The sequence below is a fragment of the Rhinopithecus roxellana genome, chromosome 10 (genome assembly GCF_007565055.1).
Source record: "Rhinopithecus roxellana isolate Shanxi Qingling chromosome 10, ASM756505v1, whole genome shotgun sequence".
NCBI classification, from domain to species: domain Eukaryota; kingdom Metazoa; phylum Chordata; class Mammalia; order Primates; family Cercopithecidae; genus Rhinopithecus; species Rhinopithecus roxellana.
Genome location: NC_044558.1, coordinates 24,115,076 through 24,128,374, shown reverse-complemented (window position 1 = coordinate 24,128,374; position 13,299 = coordinate 24,115,076). Strand labels below are relative to the sequence as shown.

The following is a 13,299-nucleotide window of genomic DNA, read 5'->3' as shown; positions in this document are numbered from 1 at the left end:
ATTGCAGTTGAGCTGAGATTGCAGCCACTGAACTCCAGCCTGGTCAATACAGCGAGACCCTGTCTAAAAAAAAAAAAATGGCCGGGCTCTGTGGCTCACACCTGTAATTCCAGCACTTTGAGAAGGAGAGGCGGGCAGATCATGAGGTCAGGAGTTTAAGACCAACCTGGTCAACGTGGTGAAACCCCGTCACTGCTAAAAAATACAAAAATTAGCCAGGCGTGGTGGTGGGCGCCTGTAATCCCAGCTACTCAGGAGGCTGAGGCAGGACAATTGCTTGAACCCGGGAGGCAGAGGTTGCAGTGAGCAGAGACCATGCCATTGCACTCCAGCCTGGGCGACAGAGACTCTGTCTTTAAATAAATAAATAAAATTTAAACATAAAAAATAAAAATCACAAAAGCTAGCAATCATGGTTTCACTGTAATCTCTACCTAGGTTTCTATGTTCTGAAAATCACTCTGTTCCTTCCCTTTTTTCCTTTCCTGCCCTGCTACTGATTCATCAGATTAAAAAAAAAAAAAAAAAAAACCTCTCCCTAAGCAAAGACATTATAATATCAAAGAGAATTCACCTGATCATCTTACCCTTCTGCTGCTTATGTAATTCCCTGAATTAAGCAATTCAATTGGCCAATCTCTTTTAACACAAATATAAGAATTGTCTGGCCGGGCGCGGTGGCTCACACCTGTAATCCCAGCACTTTGGGAGGCCGAGGCAAGTGGATCATGAGGTCAGGAGATCAAGACAATCCTGGCTAACACGGTGAAACCCTGTCTCTACTAAAAATGCAAAAAATTAGCCGGCGGTGGTGGCGGGCGCCCATAGTCCCAGCTACTCAGGAGGCTGAGGCAGGAGAATGGCCTGAACCCGGGAAGTAGAGCTTGCAGTGAGCCGAGATCGCGCCACTGCACTCCAGCCTGGGCAACAAAGAGCAAAACTCAGTCTCAAAAAAAAAAGAGTTGTCTGACTAGAGAGCTAACAAGAATTTGTCGCTTAAGATGAAAATGTATACACGAGAGCACAGTACCAATCTGAGGCAGAGGGAGTCATGGCAGGCCATGCGTTTAGAAAGTTCCTTCCACTCTTTGAGTACTGGTTGAAGGGAGTGCTGCTGAAAGGGTAACCAAAGCAGGCATTATGCTTCCAGAAAAATCTCAAGGAAAAGTATTGCAAGCAAGAGTAGTCGCTGTTGGATCGAGTTCTAAAGGAAAGGGTGGAGAGATTCAACCAGTTAGCGTGAAAGTTGGAGATAAAGTTCTTCTCCCGGAATATGGAGGCACCAAACGAGTTCTATATGACGAGGATTATTTCCTATTTAGAGATGGTGACATTCTTGGAAAGTACATAGACTGAAATAAGTCGCTATTGAAATGCCATCAACGTGAAGCTGCCCATTCCACTGAAGTTCTGAAATCTTTCTTCATGTAAATAATTTCCGTATTTCTCCTTTGTAATAAACTAATGATAACTAACGACATCCGGTGTCTCCAAAATTGTTTCCTTGTACTGGTATAAACATTTCCAAATAAAAATATGTAAATGAGTGGAAAAAAGGGCATGTATACATGTATATTTAAAATAAATACACTATAAATGTAAAAGTTCTGGGTTTTTTTGTTTGTTTGTTTGTTTTTTCCTAGACAGAGTCTCACTCTGTCACCCAGGCAGTAGTGTGATCTTGGCTCTCTGCAACCTCTACCTTCTGGGTTGAAGCAATCCTTGTGTCTCAGCCTCCCAAGTAGCTGGGACTACAGGCATGCACCACCATCCCCAGCTAATTTTGTTGTTGTTGTTGTTGTTTTGAGATGGAGTCTCACTCCTATTGTGCAGGCTGGAGTGCAGTGGCATGGTCTCTGCTCACTGCAACCTCCACCTCCCGGGTTCAAGCGATTCTCCTTCCTCAGCCTCCCGAGTAGCTGGGATTACAGGCATGCGCCACCACACCCAGCTAATTTTTGTGTTTTTAGTAGAGACAGGGTTTCGCCATGTTGGCCAGGCTGGTCTTGAATTGCTGGCTTCAAGTGATCCACCTGCTTCAGCCTCCCAAAGTGCTGGGATTATAGGCGTGAGCCACTGCGCCTGGCCCTTGCCAGCACTTTGGGAGGTCAAGGCGAGTGGATCACCTGAGGTCAGGAGTTCAAGACCAGCCTGGATAACATGGTGAAACTCCATCTTTACTAAAAATAGAAAAATTAGCTGGGCTTTGTGGTGTATGCATGTAATCTCAGCTACTCAGAGGCTAAGGCAGGAGAATCTCTCAAACCTGGGAGGAGGAGGTTGCAGTGAGCCAAGATCACACCACTGCACTCCAGCCTGGGTGACAGAGTGAGACTCTCTTTCAAATAAATAAATGAATAAATAAAATATAAATAAATAATATAAATAAATAAATAAAATGCTACTCCAGTGAACACAAGATAACAAAGTAAAACAGTCTTATTGCTGATATGTAGAAACCTTTAGTCTTGTAGATGGAAGATCAAATCTGCCTCTACATTCCCTTAAGCCAAAGCCTAATCCAGAGCAAGGCTGTACCTCTTAGTTCTGTGAAGGCCAAAAGAGGTGAAGAAGCTATGGAAGAAAATTTCGAATCTAGCAGAGGTTGGTTCATGAGATTTAAGGAAGGAAGCCATCTCTGTAACATAAAAGTACAAGGTGAAGCATCAAGTGCTAATACAGAAGCAGCAAATTACCCAGAAGATCTAGCTAAGATCACTGATAAAGGTGACTACACTAACCAGCAGAAATTCAATGTAGATGAAACAGCCTTCTATTGGAAGAAGATGCCACCTAGGACTTTCACAGGCAGAGATAAGTCAATGCCTGGCTTCGAAGCTTCCAAAGACAAGCTCTTTTAGGGCCTAATGCAACCAGTCAGGGACTAAGTTGTAGCCAATGCTCATTTACCCTTCTAAAAATCCTAGAGCCCTTAAGAATTATACTGGCCAGGCACGGTGGCTCACACCTGTAATCCCAGCACTTTAGAAGGCCAAGGCGGGCGGCACACAGTCAGGAGATCGAGACCATCCTGGCTAACATGGTGAAATCCTGTCTCTACTAAAAATAAAAAATTAGCCTGGCGTGGTGGCATGCACCTGTAGTCCCAGCTACTTGGGAGTCTGAGGCAGGAGAATCCCTTGAACCTGGGAGGCAGAGGTTGCAGTGAGCTAAGATCCCACCACTGCACTCCAGCCTGGGTGACAGAGCAAGACTCTGTCTCAAAAAAAAAAACAAACAACAAAGAATTATGCTAAATCTGCAATAACACCTGGATGACAGCACATCTGTTTATAGCATGATTTACTTAATATTTTAAGCCCATTTTTTAGACCTACTGCTCAGAAGATTTATTTCAAAATATTACTGCTCATTGACAATGCACCTAGTCATGCAAGAGCTCTGGTGGAGATGCACAAGGAAATTAATGTTGTTTTTATGCCTGCCAACACAACCATTCTGCAGCCCACGGATCAAGGAGTAATTTCAACTTTCTTTTTTCTTTTTAAGAAAGGATCTTGCTCTGACACTCAGGCTGGAGTGCAATGGTGTGATTGTGGCTCACTGCAACCTCTGCCTACCAGGCTCAAGCTATCCTCCTTTAGCCTCCTAAGTAGCTAGGACTACAGGAATGTGCCACCATGCCCAACTAATTTTTAAAAACTTTTTGTAGATATGGGGTTTCTCCATGTTGCCCACGCTGGCCTTGAACTCCTGAGCTCAAGCAGCCTTCCTGCCTCAAAGTGCTGGGATTACAGGTGTGAGCCACCATGCCCAGCCCCTAGCTTCCATAGATAGTGATTCCTCTGATGGATCTGGGCAAAGGATTCACCTTCTGGAAAGGATTCATCATTCTAGACTCCATTCAGAACATTGATGATTCATGGGAGGAGGTCAAAATATTAATATTAACGGGTGTTTGAAAGAACTTGATTCCAGCCTTCATGGATGGCTTTGAGGGGTTGAAGACGTCAGTGAAGAAAGTAACTCCTCCATTGTGGAAATAGCAAAATAACTAAAATTAGAAGTGGAGCCTGAAGATGTGACTGAATTGCAGCAATCTCACGATAAAAGGTAAACAGATAAGGAGTTACTTTTTTTTTTTTTTTTTTTTTTTGAGATGGAGTCTCACTTGGTCACCCAGGCTGGAGTACAGTATTGTGATTCCAGCTCACCACAACCTCTGTCTCCCCGGTTCAAGCAATTCTCCTGCCTCAGCCTCCTGAGTAGCTGGGATTACAGGCACATGCCACTGCACCCGGCTAATTTTTATATTTTTAGTAGAGATGGGGTTTCTCCATGTTGGCCAGACTAGTCTTGAACTCCTGACCTCAGGTGATCTGCCTGCCCCGGCCTCCCAAAATGCTGGGATTACAGGTGTGAGCCATCGCGCCCGGCCATACTTACTTCTTATGGATGAACAAAAAAAAATGGTTTCTTGAGGTGGAGTCTACTCCTGCTGAAGATGTTGTTAACATTGTTGAAATGACAACAAAGGATTTAGAATATTCCATAAACTTAATGATAAAGAAGCAGTAGAGCTTGAGAGGATTAACTCCAATTTTTAAAGAAGTTGTGCTGTGGGTAAAATGCTGTCAGAGTTGCATGCTCCAGAGAAATATTTTGTAGAAGGAACAATTTTCCCTGTCTTATTTTAAGAAATTTCCACAGCCACTCCACCCTTCAGCAACCACCACCCTGTTAAGTCAGCAGCCATCAACATCAAGGCAAGGCCCTCCAACAGCAAAAAGATTATGACTTGCTGAAGGCTCGGATGATGATGAGCAAATTTTTGCAATAAAGTATTTTTTAAAACACATATTTATCTGGTTTTTTTTTTTTTTTCCATAGAGATGGAGACCTCACTATGTTGCCCAGCTGGTCTTGAACTCCTGGCCTCAAGCCATACTTCTGCCTCAGCCTCCCAAAGTGCTGGGATAACAGGCGTGAGCCACCATGCCCCGCCAGCAATAAAAGTTATTTGTTTGTTTTTTAGACAGAGTCTCGCTGTGTCACCCAGGCTGGAGTGCAGTGGCGCAACTTTGGCTCACTGCAACCTCTGCCTCCCGGGTTCAAGCGATTCTCCTGCCTCAGCCTCCTGAGTAGCTGGGACTACAGGTGTCCTCACCATGCCTGGCTAATTTTTGTATTTTTAGTAGAGATGGGGTTTTATCATATTGGCCAGGCTGGTCTCGAACTCCTGACCTTGTGATCCACCCGCCTTGGCCTCCCGAAGTGCTAGGATTACAGGCGTGAGCCACCTGTGCCCTGTCAATAAAGTTTTGTAAAAAATTATCTTTTAATTTATTTTTTTAAGGAGCCATGCTAATCTTCTCTGTATTGTTCCAATTTTAGTTTACGTGTTGCCAAAGCGAACACTTTTTTTTTTTTTTTTTTTTTTTTTTTGAGTCAAGGTCTCTCTGTCACCTAGGCTGGAATGCAGTGGTACAATTATGGTTCACTACAGCCTTGACCTCATGGTCTCAAGCAATCCTCCCACCTCAGCCTCCCAAGTAGCTGGGACCACAGGTGTGCACGACCATACCTAGCTAATTTTTTGATTTTTTGTGGAGATAAGGTTTCACTATGTTGTCCAAGCCGGTCTGAAACTCCTGAGCTCAAGTGATCTTTCTTCCTTGGCCTCCCAAAGTGCTGGAATTACAGCCATGAGCCTCTGTGCCTGGCCGTATTTTTAAATTAAGGTCTGTACGTGGTTTTTAAAGACATAATGCCGGCCGGGCGCGGTGGCTCAAGCCTGTAATCACAGCACTTTGGGAGGCCGAGACGGGAGGATCATGAGGTCAGGAGATCGAGACTATCCTGGCTAACATGGTGAAACCCCGTCTCTACTAAAAACTACAAAAAACTAGCCGGGCGAGGTGGCGGGCGCCTGTAGTCCCAGCTACTCAGGAGGCTGAGGCAGGAGAATGGCGTGAACCCGGGAGGCGGAGCTTGCAATGAGCTGAGATCCGGCCACTGCACTCCAGCTCGGGCTACAGAGCGAGACTCTGTCTCAAAAAAAAAAAAAAGACATAATGCTATTGTGCACTTAACAGATTACAGTATAGTGTAAATGTAAGTTCTATTTGCACTGGAGAACAAAAAAAAATCATGTGACTCTGAAACCGCCATTGCAAAATTATAACAGACAGTGAGAGAGATATGACCTAACCAACTCCATCTTGCTTCTAACCTCCGAGCTGTCCTTGTTCATTCCTGGGCGTAGGCCGAACTAACTTTGGAAGGAACTTAGTTTATAGTCCATAGTTTGAAACAAAGACAGTAACAGCCCTTTCCCGAAATAAACCCCCTTCTTGCCTGGGGCCTACACTGCCTTTGTAGGACTAACAAATTACCCAAAAGATTAAAAATTATGGTTTAGGAGTCATGCAGTTGGAGGCTACAAGATTTGACCCTCCCTAAACTACTCCTAAGATCAATGGCTTGGCTGGGCGCCGGTGGCTCACACCTGTAATCCCAGCACTTTGGGAGGCTGAGGCGGGTGGATTACCTGAGGTCAGGAGTTCAAGACCAGCCTGACCAACATGGCAAAAACCCTGTCTCTACTAAAAATACAAAATTAGCTGGGGGTGGTGGCATATGCCTGTAATCGCAGCTACTAGGGAGGCGGAGGCAGGATAATCACTTGAACCTGGGAGGCAGAGGTTGCGGTGAGCTGAGATCATGCCATTGCATTCTAGTCTGGGCTATAAGAGCGAAACTCCGTCTAAAAAAAAGAGAGAGATCAATGTTTGAGATATTTTGTAGACCCTGCACTTGATGGATCAGCTGGCACCACCCAGACTGTAATAAAACTCCGGTCTCCTGTATAGCCGGCTCTGTCTAGGCACTTTCCACTCCTTGGAAAGTAAAGTTTATGATAGTAAGAAATGCAGAAGTCCTGGAAAACAATCTGGCTGGGTACATTTAGGAAATATAAAAGTTATGCTTCTCCCCTTGGATTGATTTCCGACTTTGCCTCTGGCAAAGGAAGTAATGAAGAGAAATGATCTAGATGGAATATCTTTTGGAGAATGAAGTCATTCTGCCTTGGTGGCCAACATTTAATGAAAAGCTGTATGCTTCCTAATCTAAGTAATCCTCACCAGCACTCAAGTATTAGCCCCATTTCACAGGAGAAGAACTGAGGCTCAGGGTCGTGCAGCTAATGCACAGTGGTATGGAATTTGAATCCAGATCTGCGTGACTCCAAAGCCTGTAAACTTAACCATGGTGAGGAATGGCCTTGCTCTTCTAATTTCTTCAAACTTCAGAATTACTGAAAGAAACTCCTTAAAATATATATGTAGCTCTCTCTTATTTTTGCATTTTTGTGTATGTGTACGTATATATGCATGGATATATTTATACAATTTGAGGAAATTATACAATATTATATAACAACATAAACAATTCAGAAGCACCGGCAATTCCCTGCCAACAAGTCAACTTTCTGAATGTCTTATTTCCAGCAGGGTGTGGTGGCACTTGGCTATGTTCGTAGCTCCTCAGGAGGCTAGGGCAAGAGGGTTGCTTGAGCCCAGGAGTCTGAGGCTGCAGTGCTTATGATCCTGCCCCTGCTCTCCAGCCTGGGCAACAGAGTGGGACATTGTCTGTAAAAGAAAAAAGAAAGAGAGAGAAAAGAAAAAAGAAAAAAAAGAAGAAGAAGAACATCTTATTTCTGTTTGGTTCTTATTTATAGAAATAATCAAAATCAAATTGTAGTTACAATTCTTTTTTTTTTTTTTTTGAGACAGAGTCTCACACTGTCCCCCAGGCTGGAGTGCAGTGGCACGATCTTGGCTCACTGCAACCTCTACCACCATGGTCCAAGCGATTCTCCTCCCTCAGCCTCCCAAATAGCTGGGATTACAGGTGCCTGCCACCACACCTGGTTCATTCTTGTGGTTTTAGAGACGGGGTTTCACCATCTTGGTCAGGCTGGTCTTGAATTTCTAACCTTGTGATCTGCCCGCCTTGGCCTCCCAAAGTCCTGGGATTGCAGGCGTGAGCCACCGCACCCGGCCCAATTATTTATCTTGATTATTTTTATGTATCAAATATTAAGTTGTTCTGGTCTTTGAGTTATTGCTTTTAATGACTTCATATCAGCCCATTAAATTACTGAACTATAATTTGCTTTACTACCCCGAATGCTGAACATTTATGTTTTTCCAGATATTTCTTCCTTTTGAAACAACACTTAACAGACATTTCAACTTTTTCTGTATTTCTTTTCCTTTTCCATGGGAGAGATTGCTCTACAAAAGGGAAGTATGAGCATTTTAAAATTTTGGAAATATTCTAAATCATTTGAATGTATTGTATTGATTTCCTTGCCTCCAAGAACATGAATGTTAATTTCATCATATATCACTTATTTTCTGGCTTTTTTTTTTTTGACAGAGTCTTGCTCTATCACCCAGGCTAGAGTGCAGTGGCCTGATCTCGGCTCACTGCAATCTCCACCTCCAGGGTTCAAGTGATTCTCCTGCCTCAGCCTCCTGAGTAGCTGGGATTACAGGTGCACACCAACACGCCTGGCTAATTTTTGTATTCTTAGTAGAGATGGGGTTTCACCATGTTCCCTAGTGCTGGTCTCAAACTCATGGGCTCAAGGGATCCACCTGCCTTGGCCTCCCAAAGTGTTGGGATTACAAGGGTGAGCCACTGTGCCTGACCCAAACTCCCTTTTAAAGCTAGTAATCCCTTATTTCATTAGTTATAAAGATCACTAGTTACCCAGTGCAGCATGCATTTTCCCTTTCTCCTTAGTAGTAGAACACTGATTCAGCAGAGGCATATTCTGCCCCAAACAAAAGCATTATATTTCAGAAAAAAATTTTTTTTAAAAAACCCAAACATTTAAAAAACAGAAAAAAAGCAACAAAAAAAGAAACAAAAAGACAAAACAAACACAAAAAAGGCATTAGATTTCTTGGTCTCCCTTGCAGCTACAGGTGGCTGTGTGACTTCGTTTTGGCCTGTCGTGTATAGTAAGATTTGTTATGCAATATTGTAAGAAGGTTGCTTCAGGGAAGCTGACTTGCAATGTGATGAAATGGCTGGACTCTAGCAGCCATATTGGAGTATGAAGTCACTGACCTGAAGAAGAAAAGCAATAAGTGAGAATAGTGAAGAAAAAGATGGGTGCTATGGTTCCTTGCTGACATGGAGCTGCTAGGGTAGCCTGGATTGCCTAGCTCTGAACGTCTTTTATGTGAAAGAGAAATTTCCATCTTGCTTAAGCCACTGTTATTTGGGGAGTTCTCTTTTACATGCAACCACAGTAACATTTTCTGTATTAATTGATTTATCACATTATCACATTCTCTTTATGATGTCTCTAAACCTCAGGCACCCAGTTGTACAGTGGGCCATATTCCTAGAAAACTGGATATAAATTCATTCTTCTAAACAATACCATTTTTTTTTTTTTTTGAGACAGGGTCTTACTCTGTCTCACAGGCTAGGGTGCAGTGGTGTGATCAGAGATCACAGCAACTTCCATGTCCCAGGCAGGGACAGGGTCTTGCTATGTTGCCCAAGTTGATCTGGAACTCCTGGGCTCAAGCAATCTGCCAGCCTAGACCTCCCAAAGTGCTGGGATTATAGGCATGAGCCACCGCACACAGCCTCATGTTTACCTTTTTTTTTTTTTTTTTGAGACAGAGTCTCGTTCTGTTGCCCAGGCTAGAGTGCAATGGCCCAATCTTGGGTCACTGCAACCTCTGCCTCCCAAGTTCAAGCAATTCTCATGCCTCAGCCTCCTGAGTAGCTGAGATTACACGCACATATCATCACGACCGGCTAATTTTTTTATTTTTAGTAGAGATGGGGCTTCGCCATGTTGGCCAGGCTGGTCTTGAACTCGTGACCTCAGGTGATCCACCCACCGCGGCCTCCCAAAGTGCTGGGATTACAGGCACTTGCCACTGCACCCAGCCTAACAGTACCATCTTTGACATACTGTCATGAACCCTCTTTAAATTACCTCAGAGCGAGGCTGTAGCGAGCTATGATGGTGCCACTGCACTCCAGTACAGGCGACAGAGAGAGACTCTGTCTCAGAAAAAAAAAAAATTATCCCTTTTGTAAATTGGAATATGCATAGGGTGTATTTGTTTTAAGAGGCCTGCCTATTCCTTCTACCAGATCAGAACAATCTGACAAATTCAAACTGCAGTCCTTTTGTTCCTCTTAAAGGGCATTGTGTTCATCCTTGGGGTTCCCATTTTAAGACATCACATTAAGTCATCTTTGACTGAATCCTAGACATTGTATTTGGAAAATTATTTTTTAGAAATAATTTTAAAAATAATTTTAGGTCTTTTATTTTTTTTTAGCACTATTGGAGGTTATGATTTTAGGTCCTGAAGGATATTGCCTTCTCCAGAGGCACCTGGGACACTTGCTAGTCAGCAGCAACTCAACCCCATTTTAGAACCTGGGATTTTCTTTTTTTTTTTTTTTTTTTTTTTTTTTTGAGACGGAATCTCGCTCTGTCGCCCAGGCTGGAGTGCAGTGGCCGTATCTCAGCTCACTGCAAGCTCCGCCTCCCGGGTTCACGCCATTCTCCTGCCTCAGCCTCCAGAGTAGCTGGGACTACATGCGCCTGCCACCTTGCCCGGCTAGTTTTTTGTATTTTTTAGTAGAGACGGGGTTTCACTGTGTTAGCCAGGATGGTCTCGATCTCCTGACCATGTGATCCGCCCATCTCGGCCTCCCAAAGTGCTGTGATTACAGGCTTGAGCCACCGCGCCCGGCCTAGAACCTGGGATTTTCTACACCACCTAGATATCTGGTTATTTCTTGTTCACCTTACTTTGGCCCCACAGCTCTGGCCTCCAAGGCTTATTCCTCTAGCCCCTACACCTATGAGTAGTTGAAAGTCCTGCTCTGTGGCCTCTCCCAACTAGCCCAGAGTTGGGCTCACTCCTCTGGATCTCTGTGTACCAGGATCTTATTATTTGGATAAATCTTTGATGCTTTTTAAAAAATGATTTCAGGGCCAGAAGCAGTGGTTCACGCTTGTAATCCCAGCACTTTGGGAGGCCGAGGCGGGCAGATCACCTGAGGTCGGGAGTTCAAGACCAGCCTGACCAACATGAAGAAACCCCATCTCTACTAAAAAATACAAAATTAGCCGGGTGTGGTGGTGCATGCCTGTAATCCCAGCTAATCAGGAGACTGAGACAGGAGAATCGCTTAAACCCGGGAGGCAGAGGTTTCAGTGAGCCGAGATTGCACCATTGTACTCCAGCCTGGGCAACAAGAGCGAAACTCTGTCTCAAAAAAAAAAAAAAAAAAAAAAGATTTTAGGCTGGATGAGGGGCTTACACCTATAATCCCAGCACTTCGGGAGGCCAAGGTGGGCAGATTGCTTGAGCTCAGGAGTTCGAGACCAGCCTGGACAACATGGCGAAACCCTGTCTTTACCAAAAATCCAAAAAAGAAAAAAAAAAAAAAATTAGCTGAGCATGGTGGTGCACAGCTGTAGTCCCAGCTACTTGGGAAGCTGAGGTGGGAGGATTGCTTGAGCCTGGGAAGCAGAGTTTGCAGTCAGCCAAGATTGTGCCACTGCACTCCAGCCCGGGCAACAGAATGTCACCCTGTCTCTAAAATAAAATAAAATAAAATAAAATAAAAAATTTTTTTTTTTAAAAAAGGAAAATAAGTGAAAACAATTTTGTATTTCCCCAGATTTTTCGGTTGTCTGACTTACTTCATCCACTGTTATTTGAAGCAGAATCTGGGGCATTGTATCAGGTTTATTTCTTTTATTATGATAGGAATACCAGCCTGGGCAACACAATGAAACTGTAACTGCCCAAGGGGTTCACTCGCCTGCTACCTAGACAGAGCTGATTCATCAAGACTGGGGCATTGCAATAGAGAAAGAGTAGTTCACACAGAGCCAGTTGTATGGGAGACCGGAGTTTTATTATTACTCATATCAGTCTCCCCAGCATTCGGAGAGTAGAGTTTTTAAAGATAACTTGGTGGGTTGGGGGAAGCCAGTGAACCAGGAGTGATGATTGGTCTGTAATGGCAGTTTTATTATCTTAAGTAAAATAACTCAGAAACAGCAAGTCAAGTGCAAAATGTTCTCACTTGTAAGGGGGAGCTAAATAATGTGTACACATTAAGGTAGAGAGTGGAACAATAGACACTGGAGACTCAGAAGTGTGGGAGGAAGTGCGTGAGGGATGAAAAATTACTTAATGAGTACAATGTACCCTATTCGGGTAATGGCTACACTAAGAGCCCAGATTTCACCACTATGGAATATATCCATGTAACAAAATGGCACTTGTATCCTCTAAATTGATTTAAAAAAAAAAAAATTTAAATACCTTGTAAACCCCTAGCCAAATAAATAATAAAAACTTGCACTGGTAACTCTTTTTGTTTTTAAGACAGGGTCTTGCTGTGTCACCCAGGCTGGAATGCAGTGACGCCACCTTGGCTCACTGTAACCTCCGCCTCCTGGGTTCAAGCAATTCTCCTGTCTCAGCCTCCCAAGTAGCTGGTGCCTGGATAATTTTGTATTTTTAGTAGAGACAGAGTTTTACCATGTTGGCCAGGCTGGTCTCGAACTCCTGATCTTGTGATCCGCCCAACTCGGGCTCCCAGAGTGCTGGGATTACAGTGTGAGCCACCGCGCCAGGCCTTTTTTTTTTTTTTAATTTGAGACAGAGTCTCGCTCTATTGCCCAAGCTAGAGTGCACTGGCATAATCTCGGCTCACTGCAACCTCTGCCTCCCAGGTTCGAGTGATTCTCCGGCCTCAGTCTCCTGAGTAGCTGGGATTACAGGCACACGCCACCATGCCTGGCTAATTTTTATTTTTAGTAGAGACTGGGTTTCGCCATGTTGACCAGGCTGGTCTTGAACTCCTGACCTCAGGTGATCTGCTGACCTCGACTTCCCAAAGTACTGGGGTTACAGGCATGAGCCACCATGTCCAGCCTCATTTCTTTACTTCTATATGTTTTTATTCACAGGCAGTAAAAACCTCAATTATCTCTCCATTCAAAATGTTGGAATATCTCCTCTCTCTCTCTCTCGCTCTCTCTCTCTTTTTTTTTTTTTTTTTTTTTGAGACAGAGTCTCGCTCTGTCACCCAGGCTGGAGTGCAGTGGCATGGTCTCACCTCACTGCAACCTCTGCCTCCCAGGTTCAAGAGATTCTCCTGCCTCAGCCTCCTGAGTAGCTGGGGTTACAGTTGCCTGCCACCACACCCGGCTAATATTTGCATTTTTAGTAGAGATGGAGTTTTTACCATGTTGGCCAGGCT

General features: G+C 44.0%; 2 pseudogenes; one reads left to right on the top strand and one right to left on the bottom strand.

Moving 5' to 3' along the window:
- The first annotated feature begins 1,051 nt into the window (after positions 1-1,051).
- LOC104657406 lies at positions 1,052-1,364 on the top strand (annotated as a pseudogene).
- A 3,922-nt stretch (positions 1,365-5,286) lies between these two features.
- LOC115900148 lies at positions 5,287-5,379 on the bottom strand (annotated as a pseudogene).
- Between the last annotated feature and the right edge of the window lie 7,920 nt (positions 5,380-13,299).